Below are 13,850 nucleotides of genomic sequence, written 5' to 3'. Positions count from 1 at the left end.
ATATAACAAGTTAGAATGCATACATCTTGATGTAGTTTGACACCGTGAAGCTCGAGAGCCTAGTGCCCCAGGTGTGCCATTGATATGTGCATATATAGCCCTTTATTTAATATTAATTCTTATCATTTATTAGCTATTTATTTGCATATTATGGACAAAAGATACTTAAAAGTGTGTGAAATGTGTTTTTAGTCCAAAAAGAATGCTTAGGAGCAAAAAGAAGCAGGAGTACTCATTGGGAAGCTTTAGAATGATCAAGAGAAGAAAAGGCCACAAAATGGATGGAACTCGGCGAGTCGTATCGTCAAATCGACGAGTCTATATGAAGATTCAAGAAGATAAAGACTCCTTAACTTACCCTGCACGGGAATTAAGGGATAGACTCGATGAGTCGGTCATGGACTCGGCGAGTCAGGTCGAATCTATAAAAACGACTTTTCAAATCGACACAAAAAATTCTGGAGAACCCTTGGGGAGAAAAGTTGCGAATAGAAGTCAGAGAAGACCTAGAGAACGAAGATCCAACCCTAAATCCAATTCCGAAGGACATTAAAAACAATTTCAATTACTTTCAATTCAATATATTGTTTCCATCATGTATAGACATATAGATTTCGTTTTTGTTCTTTCAATTACCTCAATCATGAGCTAAAAACCTCTTAACTTCTATTTAGGGAGACAATATTGATATTATGGTTTGATTTATGGTAGGATTAGTTTTATATTGGTAATTTTGTTAATCTAAGTTTGTTAAAGAACCTTATGTGTGAATGATAACTATTTTTCTGTTAATAGGAAGAGAATTAAGTTACATGAGCATCTCTTAATTGTTACCTCAGATAATTTATATGACCACTTTATTATATGACTAGGATTAGCGAATGTGAAACTAGAATTAATAGGAAAATAGGTAAATTCTCGTGTGAGCTTGTGTGATGACCATCAACAAGAGGTTAACTAAAGGACCAATTTAGTTGACCATTACAAGTCTTAATTAACCCGAATAAATAACATAGGAAATTAAAGTAAATTAGACAACTGGTGACTTTTTGAGTTAGTTTGTTTTCTAAGGATTAGTGTAGCGAATGTGAACCTAATCGCTTGAATCAGTAGCCAATAGAACAACTAATCCATTGACTATTACCATAAAATCAACCATAGGATCAATTAAGTTGAACCTAAACAGAAGTTTCCTTCATTATTAAATTTATTTGAATCTTTGCTTTCTTAGTTTCTAGTTAATTAGTTTAATTGTTAGTTAGTAAGTTTCTAGTCTTGCAAAACTAGAGAGAACCATCTCTTTTATTATTTGTTAGTTAATATTAGATAATTTTAGTCATTAGTTTAAATTGCCATTCCCTGAGTTCGATACCCTGCTTACTAAAACTATACCATCAATAGACTGGTTCACTGCCTTTTGTGTGATTAATTTACATTTTATAAGTAGGATTAAAACTAGTTGGGTTTACACACATCAAGTTTTTGGCGTTGTTGCCAGGGAACGTTTCCAACTTTAAATTGGTTACTATTGTGATCCTTTGTGTGAGATTTTCTTGCACAAAGTTACTGCTTTTATTAAATTTTGCATTTGGATTAAATTTTAGTTAGTCGTTTTTAGAAAATTTAGTTTAATTTTTTTTCAGTTTTTGCACTAGACTCGCCGAGTCCCTTCGTACAGACTCGACGAGTCCATAGCTAAACAGAAAACTATCGTTTTTTTTTTCGTTTGTTCCTTTTTATGCGTGTTTATTTTTCCTTTTTTCCAGAACGTTTATGACTAGGGGAGGAGGCACACCATTGATCCCACCTTTGGACGATCCAGAAGAAACACTTAGAAGAAACAAAGGCATAACAATTGGAGATCCCAAAAAATTGAAAAACTCACCACTAAGAAATTTGAAATCCGTTTTCAGCAAGAAGAAAGGCAAGAAAGTTGGAGAATCCAATGCCTCTTTAGCAAGCGAAGACCCGATTAAAGAAGACACCGAGTACGAAACCGAAGAAGAAGAAGAACCTACATACGGGCACGACTTCGATTCCGAAGACGAATTAGCTGTTACCATGAGTAACGTCGATGAAGTCCCCATGGGGGAATGGAAGAAGTGGATTCGCGACGACACTGACCTGGGACTTGTGCAACCCGCAATTCCCGCAACTGCTACTTTTAAGCTTAAAGGTCACGTCCTTGCTCAACTTAAGAAGATTCCCTTCACCGGAAAAGACCACGAAGATGCTTACAAACACTTGGATGAAGTAAATGATGTAGCTTCTTATTTTAATGTTACAAATGTGCCTCGGGAAACTCAGCTACTTCGCATACTACCGGTTACCACTACTAGAAAAATAGCCTTTTACGACGCGCAAATTACGACACTCATTAATATATGTTACGCAAACGAGAGTGACATTAAAAAAGTGTCATCTCTTCAGAAAATTAAAGGATTTAGGTCACGCATTATTGCGTGCCTTTAAATTAGTGTCAAAATAAAAAAAATTAAAAACACGGAGGGCGTTGTACCTTAAATGCGCGCCCTCTATATGTGTCGCTTTATAATTTTAATGAACGTGCGTTCCTTAGTTACAAGCGGGAAAAGAAAAGCCAAAAAATTAGAAAAGCCCGCTACCCTCCCTGCCCTAAGCATTTTCACGCATCTTTCATTCTCCTCACACTATTGTGCAACTTCTCAATCAAAGATCGAAGGTTACGATTTCATCTCCATCTCTCGACTTCATCATCTCAATCAAGAAAAAGGGCTTCTGATTTCCATTCATCTACTTCATCGTTGCTATAATTTCACCTTCTTCATCTCTCTGCTATTATTGAGAATACTCACCAATAGTTTTCTTATTCCCCACTCAATGTTGAAATTTTCATAAAAAGCCCTAATTAAGTATTATACTCTCAAGTCTCAATATTAGAATCCAAATATTGATTCTCGTTTGTTTCTTATTCCCCACAGATAAATCGAAAAAGGGGAATTAGAATGATGAAGGTAGCGGGAGTTTTGGTCCGGTGGTCGTGGTTCATCTATCGAGAAAGGAAGATGGGAACGCAAGCAGCCATGGTGGCTCGATGATGGAAATCAATCGAGAAAGGGGAAGCACCTCTGGTGCGGGATCGATTTGACAAAAGGAGAAGGGAGAAGCAGCGATGCTTCTCTTGTCTGCCACAGCTTGGGGGGGGGGGAGGTGCTCCGACGGTCTCCTTGGTTGTTCTTCCTTGTCGCCAGCAGATTACATGTAGGGAGGGGACTCAACTAGTACGATGGAGTAGGGAAAGTAATGACTGGTAGATCAGGATGATCGATCTATTCATGAGGAGGAGGAGGAAATTATTGGTTCCCGGTGAGCCTTCCTTGGCTTCTTAGACTCTGTCATCGGTAGAAATTGGAGGACCTTTGGGGTTTGGACAGATCGAAGGAAGAAGAATGAAGAAGTGGTGGTCTTTGGTGATTGAAGGTAAACGGATGGGGTTTTCTTGAACCTCACAGGTCGTATTCTTTCTTAGATTTAATGCTTTCCATGAATCTTTTTTGGTGATTGAAGGTAAATGGATGAGATCGATTGATCTATATTATCAGCACCAAATTGACACTCATGTGCCCATTGAAATCACGGTATGTTTGATTTCAGATTATTCATTTCATGTTTCTATTTCCTACTTAGCATCTGAGATTGGTTAATTTCTTTGCTTGAAAGATGGGAGAAATGAAGAATTAACTGGTGGAAGAAGGGAAGATAAAATACGTAGGATTATCAGAAGCTTCGGCTTCAACCATTAGAAGAGCCCATGTTGTGCACCCGATAACTGCTGTTCAACTAGAGTGGTCTTTATGGTCCAGGGATGTGGAAGATGAAATTGTTCCTACTTGTAGGTTATCATTATTCGACTTTTTTTTTTTTAGTTTAAAGGCTAAATAATATAATATTTCAAACACTATATATAATCGTTTTGATCATGAATTGATAAACTAATAAAAGGATTCAAAGATGGCTGAGAATTTGGCAGAGGGAGATTTTCGTCAGGTCTGCATAAAACAAATTGAATCATATTCTTTATCAATTATAGTATAAAATCATTAAACTGAGTTTGAGCTTGTGTTTATATATATATATATATACTTTCTCTTTTTGTAGAATCTACCAAGGTTCCTACTTGAGAATCTTAAGAATAATAAAATGTTGTACGAACGAGTTAGTGCGATTGCAGTAAAGAAAGGGTGCACTCCATCACAACTAGCATTGGCATGGGTTCACCACCAGGGGAAAGATGTTGTGCCCATACCAGGAACCACTAAAATTGAAAACCTTCAGCAAAACATTGGACCATTATCTGTGAAACTAAACCACAAGACATGGCTGAACTTGAATCTCCACTGGGTAATTTCTTGTCCTTCCCAACTCCCAAGTCTTAGTTATGAACATGCTTATGGATGTTTGTTTGGACAAACATAACTTGGTCATTGATCCAATGTTCAAGCGTCCATATAACTAATATTTCTGATGTTTATTTGCTATATATTAACTCAGCTTCAATGACTCAGGTTTATGCTATTACAAGAGAAAGGGATACACTACGTAGAGAGCAAAATAAAAGAAGTGATGCCACTGCGCTTCTAAAGGAAAAGGATGACATAATCACTCAAGTTATGGAAGAGGGTAATGAAATAGCTAACTGCTAGAAAAGAGGTTTCCCAAGTTCTAGATGAAGCTTTCAAAGACCACATTTTCTATACTACAGATGATGATGTTGTTCCTTTTTCATTTATATAGGTGAAAAGCTTTCAAAGAAACAAGCTGTTCAAGAGTATACAATAAGAAAACTACGGGCACAGGTATGTTATGTCATATACTATATTTCCTTTGGACCCTATAAATATTCAGCTGTACATTCTCTTATTATTTGAACATTGTTTTGCGAGATCCCTAGATTAGAGAGTTTGAAGAAGAGAAGAAAGGATTTATAAGCGAGCTACAGGTAATTACTTCTCTACCCTGCGACTATATTTTTGTTCCACAAAATATTTTACATACAGGCCATGAGTGTGGATGAATTACATCTAACAAATGTTTGTGGTTTTGGTTCTATTATTTTGGGCCACCACCTTTCTTTTCATCCCATTTAACATCAAAAATCTACTTTCCCCCTCATTCAAATACCAACTTATCTTTTTAAATTCTTTATGCTTCATCAGCAACCCAACATTATTCTATTAAAAAAATTATTATCTATTATTAGATTTTGTTCTATTAAAGATAACAAAAACAAAAAACTATTTATTAACTGAAAAAAGAAATTAACTATTTTTTTCATATATGAAAATAAACTATAACTAGAACAAAAAATTTCGATTTTTTTTGGATTGTACATGAAAATATGACAATTAAGTGATGACATAGCAAAGTTTCTTATCTTGAGTTTTTGACATATCATGATTTGAAAATTATATACATTATGAAGCTCTTTAAATGATAATAGCTAGCATTTCAGAATAGTGTTAGGTTACTTTTACCATTGACAAGGATCACAAGTAGAGTATAAGATGAATAACAGATAGTTCATCATACCCGAATTTTCTTCTTCTTTCTTGTTTCAATGTCCTGTCATATTTTTATCATTTCTTCTCTCATCATTAAATTTATTTAACTTTTTCAATAACTTTCAGGCTGAAGAGAACAAAGTGGAAAATTTGAAGAGTAAGAAAGCAGCCACAGAGAAACTGCTGCAAGTATAACTTTTTCATTTCTTCTCTCATCATTAAATTTATCATTTCTTCTCTCATCATTAATGTATCTCCAAATGTTACTAAATTTCTAACACTTAAAATATAAAAAAAAGCTTTTTGTAAGTTTAAGTATAATATATACTAGTTTACATTAAATTAAACAAAAAAGGAATTTTTACATGTAATTAATAAAATAAAAAGAATAAAAGATAAAGAAAAAACAATGAAAAACCTCCTATGTTTGATCTTGTAACTGCAGAAACCTGTGTGAACAAGATGTGGGTTTAAAAATAGCTTTCCGATAGGAGATTTGATTTAGTCTAAAGCTTATTTGACCAAAAAGCTCCTAGTCTTGAAACAACTGCAACATTTGATCCCCAAACGTACGAGTTTGTCCTTCACAGTCCTACTTTAACTTCAAGCAAAGCAAGTAACATGAAATGGATTGTTCATATATAAAGATCCCCCCTTTTCTGTGACATCCCCAAAATCTCGGCCATAAAAGACCGATTTTCATTTATGCTTTTAAATATTTTCAGAGTAAATCCTTCTGATTTGAAAGAGTTGCGGAATTTGTTCCAAAAAACAAAACATGATAAAACGATGTTTACCGAAGCATTTCATAAAAGAAATGTATTTTCATTATAATCAAAACTCGGGGTGTCATGTTCCGATACAGACCAATAAGCATAAACGAATACATTACAAGTCATATAACAAATATAAACATATGTAGACTTGTAAACAAAACAACTTGATGGTTCATCCATCTTACGCCCTTGCACCACTTCCTGTAATACAAATAAAACTGAGTGGGTCAGGCTTGGGAGCCTGGTGAGCATATAGGGTTTTCAACCCACAATAAATAATTAAATTAGTTATTATCAACCAACAATAACACAGTTACCCATTCCCGTTATTCTCACTTTGCGTCCCTAAAATAACTAACACAAGGGACCTAATCTAAGAATATTTCCATCGGGGTGACAACACATGCTGCAGGGTTTCCTCAGCAATATAAGTCAAATAAGACAGCCATGAGGGGGATGGAATACAGCAAATGAACACCCAAGTTCATTAACACCTACAGGTTATGAGCCTGCTAGCGTTCCACTGGACTGTCTAGAAAAGTCCGTGGTCGTCATCTAAATTCCTCTAGATGACTGGATCAAAACAACAATGAGGCCTCTCATCTGTTTATTACACACCAACTATCTACCCATGTTCTACCCAACATATTAGTAGATAAAAACATACATTTTTATACATATTTTCAAAACCTATATAGCATGCTTGATCAATACATTTTTCCATATAACAGATGAGGCACACACACATAACACGTATTTCATATAGAAATAATCATATCTGTATGATAGAAGAAAGTGAATATACATTCACACACATAACAACAAAATATACACATAACACGTATCTCGTATAAAATACTTTATAGTTATACGTTAGGAGAAAGTAACAACGCCTTCGCACGTAGAAACGACGATAAACTTAATACACTCAAACCATACTTGTATTATTATTGCGTTTATGAAAGGTAGTATACACCCACTTGATCAGAAGATGATCGGACAGCACTACGACTTGCAGAAGTAGTTATCCACAGCAGATCTGGAAGATCTCCACAAAAATCGAACTTCTCGCGGGCAGAGCTTCGGCTCGGAAAATCGCACTTCTTGGGATCTTCGGGATCTCGAGACTTGCTTCAGGAGTCGGGAATGATACCGGGGTTTTGGGATATTTCTTGCACGAAAAACGATGCAAAAACGCGAGAAAACGGGAAGAAATGAGCAACTGAATCGACTGCACTCGACTTCCTTTTATAGGGGCTGGATCTGCGATTTACGCGGGGCATAATTCATGTACGCGGGGTGTACACAACGTCATTGCATGCGTATGTGCTCGAGTGACGTCATTGCATGCGTAGCTGAGGCGGTTCACGAGTACGCTGGGCGTACCCCAAATTACGCGGGGCGTACGCTATTAAGCAAACTTCAAACTTGCGTAACTTTTGCATACGAGCTCCGTTTTCGACGTTCTTTATATCCACGGAAAGGTGAGACTACGCTCTACAGCTTTCGTTTAGACTCTGTTGGCTAATTTTGACTTTATTTTTATTATTTATCTTTAACAGGCCGGGACAGAAACTTTCGTTATAAATTCATAACTTCTTTGTTTGACGTCCGTTCTCGCCTAACTTTTTATCGCTTTGACACTAACAACGAGATCTTCGATTCTCGTTTAGATCACTAAGGCTAAATATTGCTGTAACATAAATTTCGCTTTTTACGTTAATCAGTGTTGCTGGTTCTGTCGCGAAACTTCGACAGGTCATAACTTCCTCGTTATAACTCGGATTTCGGCATTCTTTATATCTTCGGAAACCTTGTTTCAACTACTACAACATTATTTAAAGATATCAAGTTTATTTTACACTTAAATTTTGACGCTTATTTTATTCTTAATTAATCAAACCACATAATCAAGCAATTAAGCACAAAACACATAATACTCAAATAATACAATCTTATTATTTCAAAACGGGTTACAAAGGTTAACCTAGACCATTACATTGCTAAAAATGGCAAGCCCGGAAACACAGGCGTTACAATTCTCTCCACCTTAGAATGATTCCGTCCCCAGAATCACACATCAACAAACAAATGCGGGTAGCGACTCCTCATGTCACTCTCCATCTCCCAGGTTAGATTCGGCCCATTCGTGTGTTTCCATCGGACAAGCACTAACTCGACCATATTGCGTCGCAACTTCTTAGTCTCTCGGTCAACAATTGCCTCTGGTTCTTCAATCAACCTTTTTTTTCTCATCAATTCTCAATTCGGAAATTGGAATTATATTGGGAACTTCTCCCGTGAACTTCCTCAAATAACACACATGGAAAGTGTTGTGAATTCCATTCAGTTCTTCGGGTAATTCGAGCTTGTAAGCTTGGTTCCCAATCCTCTGAAGAACTTTAAACGATCCAATAAACCTTGGACTCAACTTTCCCCTTTTACCAAATCTTATAAGTCCCTTCCACGGCGAGACTTTAAGCGAAACCGAATCCCCAACCTCAAAAGTTATCGGTCTTCGCTTTTTGTCAGCATAGCTCTTTTGACGATCCTGAGCCGCTAACATTCTTTCCCTAATTATTTTTAACTTTTCAGCAGTTTGATGAACCATCTCCGGTCCCATAAACTGCTTTTCCCCAGCCTCAAGCCAACAAGACGGCGTACGACACTTTTGTCCATACAAAGCTTGCTAAGGTGCCATCTTAATGCTCGAGTGAAAACTATTATTATAGGAAAATTCTACCAAAGGTAAATTTTCATCCCAATTACCTAGGAATTCCAAGGTACATGCTCTCAGCATATCTTCAAGTGTTTTTATCGTTCTTTCACTTTGACCATCAGTCTGCGGATGGTAAGCTGTACTTAAACATAACTTGGTACCCATTTCCTCTTGTAGACTTTTCCAAAACCTTAAGGTGAAACGACTATCACGATCCGACACAATTGTTAGCGGAACACCGTGAAGTCTCAAAATTTCCTTCACATAAGAATTCGCAAGCTTTTCCATAGACCATTTCTCCCTGGCTGCTATGAAATGCGCACTCTTAGTGAATCGATCAACGACCACCCAAATCATGTCGTGACCATTCTTTGTTCTGGGTAGTTTAGTGACAAAATCCATAGCAATGTCTTCCCACTTACCCATAGGCACAGGTAAAGGTTCTAAACTCCCATACGGTTTCTGATGTTGTGTCTTGACTCTCGCACACGTCAAACACTCGGCCACATACTTTGCAACATCAAGCTTCATCGTCGGTCGGGCACCAGTAGAAGGGTTTCAGGTCCCTATACATTTTAGTGCTACCGGGATGAATCGAATACATGGTCTTGTGAGCTTCTTCCATCAGAAGATCTCTAATTCCTCCTGACTTAGGTACCCAAATATGATCTTGGAATACCTTCAGTCCATGACCGTTTGTACCAAACACGAACGTTTTACCCAAACGTTCCTCCTTTCGGTCATTTTTCTCAGAAGCTTCCTCTTGAGCTTTCTTTATACTTTCCACAATGGTCGAGACAACTTCAATTCTCAACGCTCTTGGCCTTTTCCTTTCAAGATTGACTTTCCGACTGAGAGCATCAGCAACAACATTAGCCTTACCGGGGTGGTAAAGTATCTCACAGTCTTAGTCCTTGAGTAATTCCAGCCAGCGTCGTTGCCTCATATTCAATTCCTTCTGATTAAAGAGATATTGGAGACTCTTATGATCAGTGAAAAGTTTGCACTTTGTGCCATAAAGGTAATGCCTCCATATTTTCAGAGCGAAAACTACCGCTGCCAACTCCAAATCATGAGTTAGGTAGTTCTTTTCATGCTCTTTCAGCTGTCGAGAGGCATATGCTATCACCTTTTCTCTTTGGGTCAAAACACAACCCAATCCAACCCCAGACGCATCACTATAAACAGCGAAGTCTTCAACTCCATCGGGTAGAGAAAGTATCGGTGCCTCGCATAGCTTCTTCTTTAAATTCTCGAATGCTTCTTTATGCTTATCACTCCAAGCATAAGTAGCTCCTTTGCGGGTCAAAGCTGTCAATGGAGTAGCAATCGAAGAAAAGCCTTGGATAAACCTTCGGTAATATCCGGCTAATCCTAAAAAGCTTCGAATCTCCGTGGGACTTTTCGGTTGTTCCCATTTCATTACAGCTTCAATCTTTGTTGGATCAACCATTATCCCTTCTTGGTTGACCACGTGACCCAAGAATTGGACTTCATGAATCCAAAAATCATATTTGGAGAACTTAGCATACAGCTTCTCGTTCTTCAAAACTTCTAACACTTCTCGCAAGTGTCTGCCTTGCTCCTCCTGGCTTTTTGAGTAAATCAAAATGTCGTCGATGAACACTATCACAGATTTATCAAGGAACGGATTACAAACCCTATTCATTAAATGCATGAATGTTGCCGGAGCATTGGTTAGTCCAAACGACATAACCAAGAACTCGTAGTGTCCATATCTAGTTCTGAACGCAGTCTTCCCTATATCCTTCTCTCTTACTTTCAGCTGATTATATCTTGACCTAAGATTGATCTTCGAGAAATAGCTCGAACCTTGCAATAGATCAAATAGGTCATCAATCCTTGGCAACGGATATCTATTCTTTATTGTTGCCTTGTTCAGCTCTCTGTAATCGATGCACATTCTCATACTTCCATCTTTCTTCTTCACGAATAACACCGGAGCTCCCCAGGGCGATGAACTAGGTCTAATGAAACCTTTGTCCAACAACTCTTGAAGTTGCATCATCAGCTCCTTCATCTCCGTTGGTGCTAATCGATAAGGTGCTTTTGCTATTGGCGTGGTTCCTGGTAACAAGTCTATTCTGAACTGTACTTGTCTATCAGGTGGTAATCCAGGAAGATCTTCGGGAAATACTTCCGGATAATCACACACCACAGGAATACTGTGCATCACCTTCTTCTCCTTCTTAGCATCAATCACGAATGCTAAGTATGATGTACATCCCTTGGTCAAACACTTTCTGGCTTTCATTAGGGAAATGATTCCAGAATTCACTCGGCGTTTGTCCCCATACACCATAAATGAATCTTTTCCAGGCGGGTTTATTTTAACTATCTTCTTCTTGCATAAAATTTCGGCATCATTGACGCTGAGCCAATCCATTCCCAACACGATGTCGAAACCATTAAGTTTGATAGGCAATAATTCCTCGTGGAACTTATTCCCATTCAAGTCGATTAAGATGTTTTTCATACGATGGCTAACAGGTACAAACTTGCCACTAGCAACTTCGACTAATAAAGCATTATCTAGTCTATCAACAGGCAAAGCTAGTTTTCTACCAAATTCATGCGATATAAAGGAGTAGTTAGCTCCAGAATCAAATAAAATTTGGACAGGCAAATTGTTAACGAGAAAGGTACCTGAAGCGACATCAGCTTCATCCTTAGCAGCTTCCAGTGTCATCTGGAATGCTCTCGCCTTCGGCTTTGGTGGAATGTTGGGCTTAGCTGCCTCCTTCTTCTTCGGACAGTCTTTCAAAATGTGCCCCTCTTCATTACAACCAAAACACATCCTTTTGTTGTTCGGACATTCATTGGCAAAATGTCCAACCTTTCCACACTTGTAGCAGGTCACATCCTCGCTACATTTCCCAAAGTGCTTTTTCTTACACTTTTCACACCACTTCGCTTCCCCTCCTTTTCCCCCACTAAACCTTTTCGAATCAGATTTCAAAAATTTTCTTTTCTTACCGGAACCAGATGTTCCCTCAAACTTCCTCTTCTCACCAACCTTAACCTTTTTGGTGGTTCTCCCCTTGATCATGTTCTCAACAGACTTGGCAGCCCAGATAGTTGCCTCTAGAGTAAGTGCCTGACGTACTGGCACCTCGTACTCCCATGGAAGTCCCTTCGCATACCGATCCACCTTAGTCAACTCGTCTGGAACGATACGCAAGGCAAACTCCATCTTATCGGTGAAGTTGTTGGTGTATTCATCAACTGACATGCTGCCTTTCGTTAGAGTCAGAAACTTGTTCTCTAGCTCCAATAGATTTTGAGCCGAACAGAACTTGCGCTTGAACTGCACCAAGAATTCTGCCCATGACAATTGCAGTGGCTCATTAGGGCTCAAAGTCTTCCCTAGAGTGTTCCACCAACGAACGGCTCCACCTCGGAATTGACGCACGGCATAGATGGTTTGCAACTTACCTCTGCAGCCACACGTCATGAAGGCTAGCTCCATTTCGGAGATCCAATCCATAACCCTAATCGGGTCCTCCTTTCCATTGAAGGTCGATGGTTTGCAAGTTAGAAAGTCCTTGTACTTGCATCCCATTCCATCATTCCTTCCATCACGGTTGTCTTGCCTAACTATCGGTGGGTTGGCTTGACCAACAGACCCACTAAAGTTTCCACCTTCCGAGTGCCCTTCATTCAGTTCAGGCTCTTCCACACGAATCGACAGTTCTTCACGATTTTGTTGAAGCAACCGTCTAGTTTCATCCATCTGACGATCCAACATCGTCTGAATCATCAATTGCACACCAGCCATGGTTATTGGCTCAGGTGCTGCTGCTACAACAGGTCTTTGTTCAATCACTGGTGGTTGATTCCTGTTTTCATCAGCATTTCCAACTCCACTTCTTCTTCTCACCATTTTTGATCTACACACCGAATAAGGTGAAATTAGATCCTTATTCATGATAGATATTCAAATCATCCTTATCACTCCGAAACGTTTACATGCTAGTTCTAATATCGTAGACGTACGCTTAGAATCCTACACACATAAAGTTTCTAGATCCGGTCGGCAACAGACCATAGATCCGAACAAATAATATCATATATGGCAACATATAAAATTTTAGAGGCAACATTCCTAAAATAAACTAGTGCTCGTGTCTAAAATATAACAGACACACATCTCAAAATTTCACTTAGCATTCTAAGTTTAAGTCCAGAAATCCTACAAATTCCTAGTTCACTTAAACTAATGCTCTGATACCAACTGTGACATCCCCAAAATCTCGGCCAGAAAAGACCGATTTTCATTTATGCTTTTAAATATTTTCAGAGTAAATCCTTTTGATTTGAAAGAGTTGCGGAATTTGTTCCCAAAAACAAAACATGATAAAACGATGTTTACCGAAGCATTTCATAAAAGAAATGTATTTTCATTATAATCAAAACTCGGGGTGTCATGTTCCGATACAGACCAATAAGCATAAACGAATACATTACAAGTCATATAACAAACATAAACATATGTAGACTTATAAACAAAACAACTTGATGGTTCATCCATCTTACGCCCTTGCGCCACTTCCTATAATACAAATAAAACTGAGTGGGTTAGGCTTGGGAGCCTGGTGAGCATATAGGGTTTTCAACCCACAATAAATAATTAAATTAACTTTTATCAACCAACAATAACCCAGTTACCCATTCCCGTTATTCTCACTTTACGTCCCTAAAATAACTAACACAAGGGACCTAATCTAAGAATATTTTCATCGGGGTGACAACACATGCTGCGGGGTTTCCTCAGCAATATAAGTCAAATAAGGC

Source organism: Lactuca saligna, chromosome 3, assembly GCF_052625555.1.
Source record: "Lactuca saligna cultivar CGN05327 chromosome 3, ASM5262555v1, whole genome shotgun sequence".
Taxonomy (NCBI): Eukaryota; Viridiplantae; Streptophyta; class Magnoliopsida; order Asterales; family Asteraceae; genus Lactuca; species Lactuca saligna.
Note: the sequence above shows the minus strand (reverse complement) of the source record.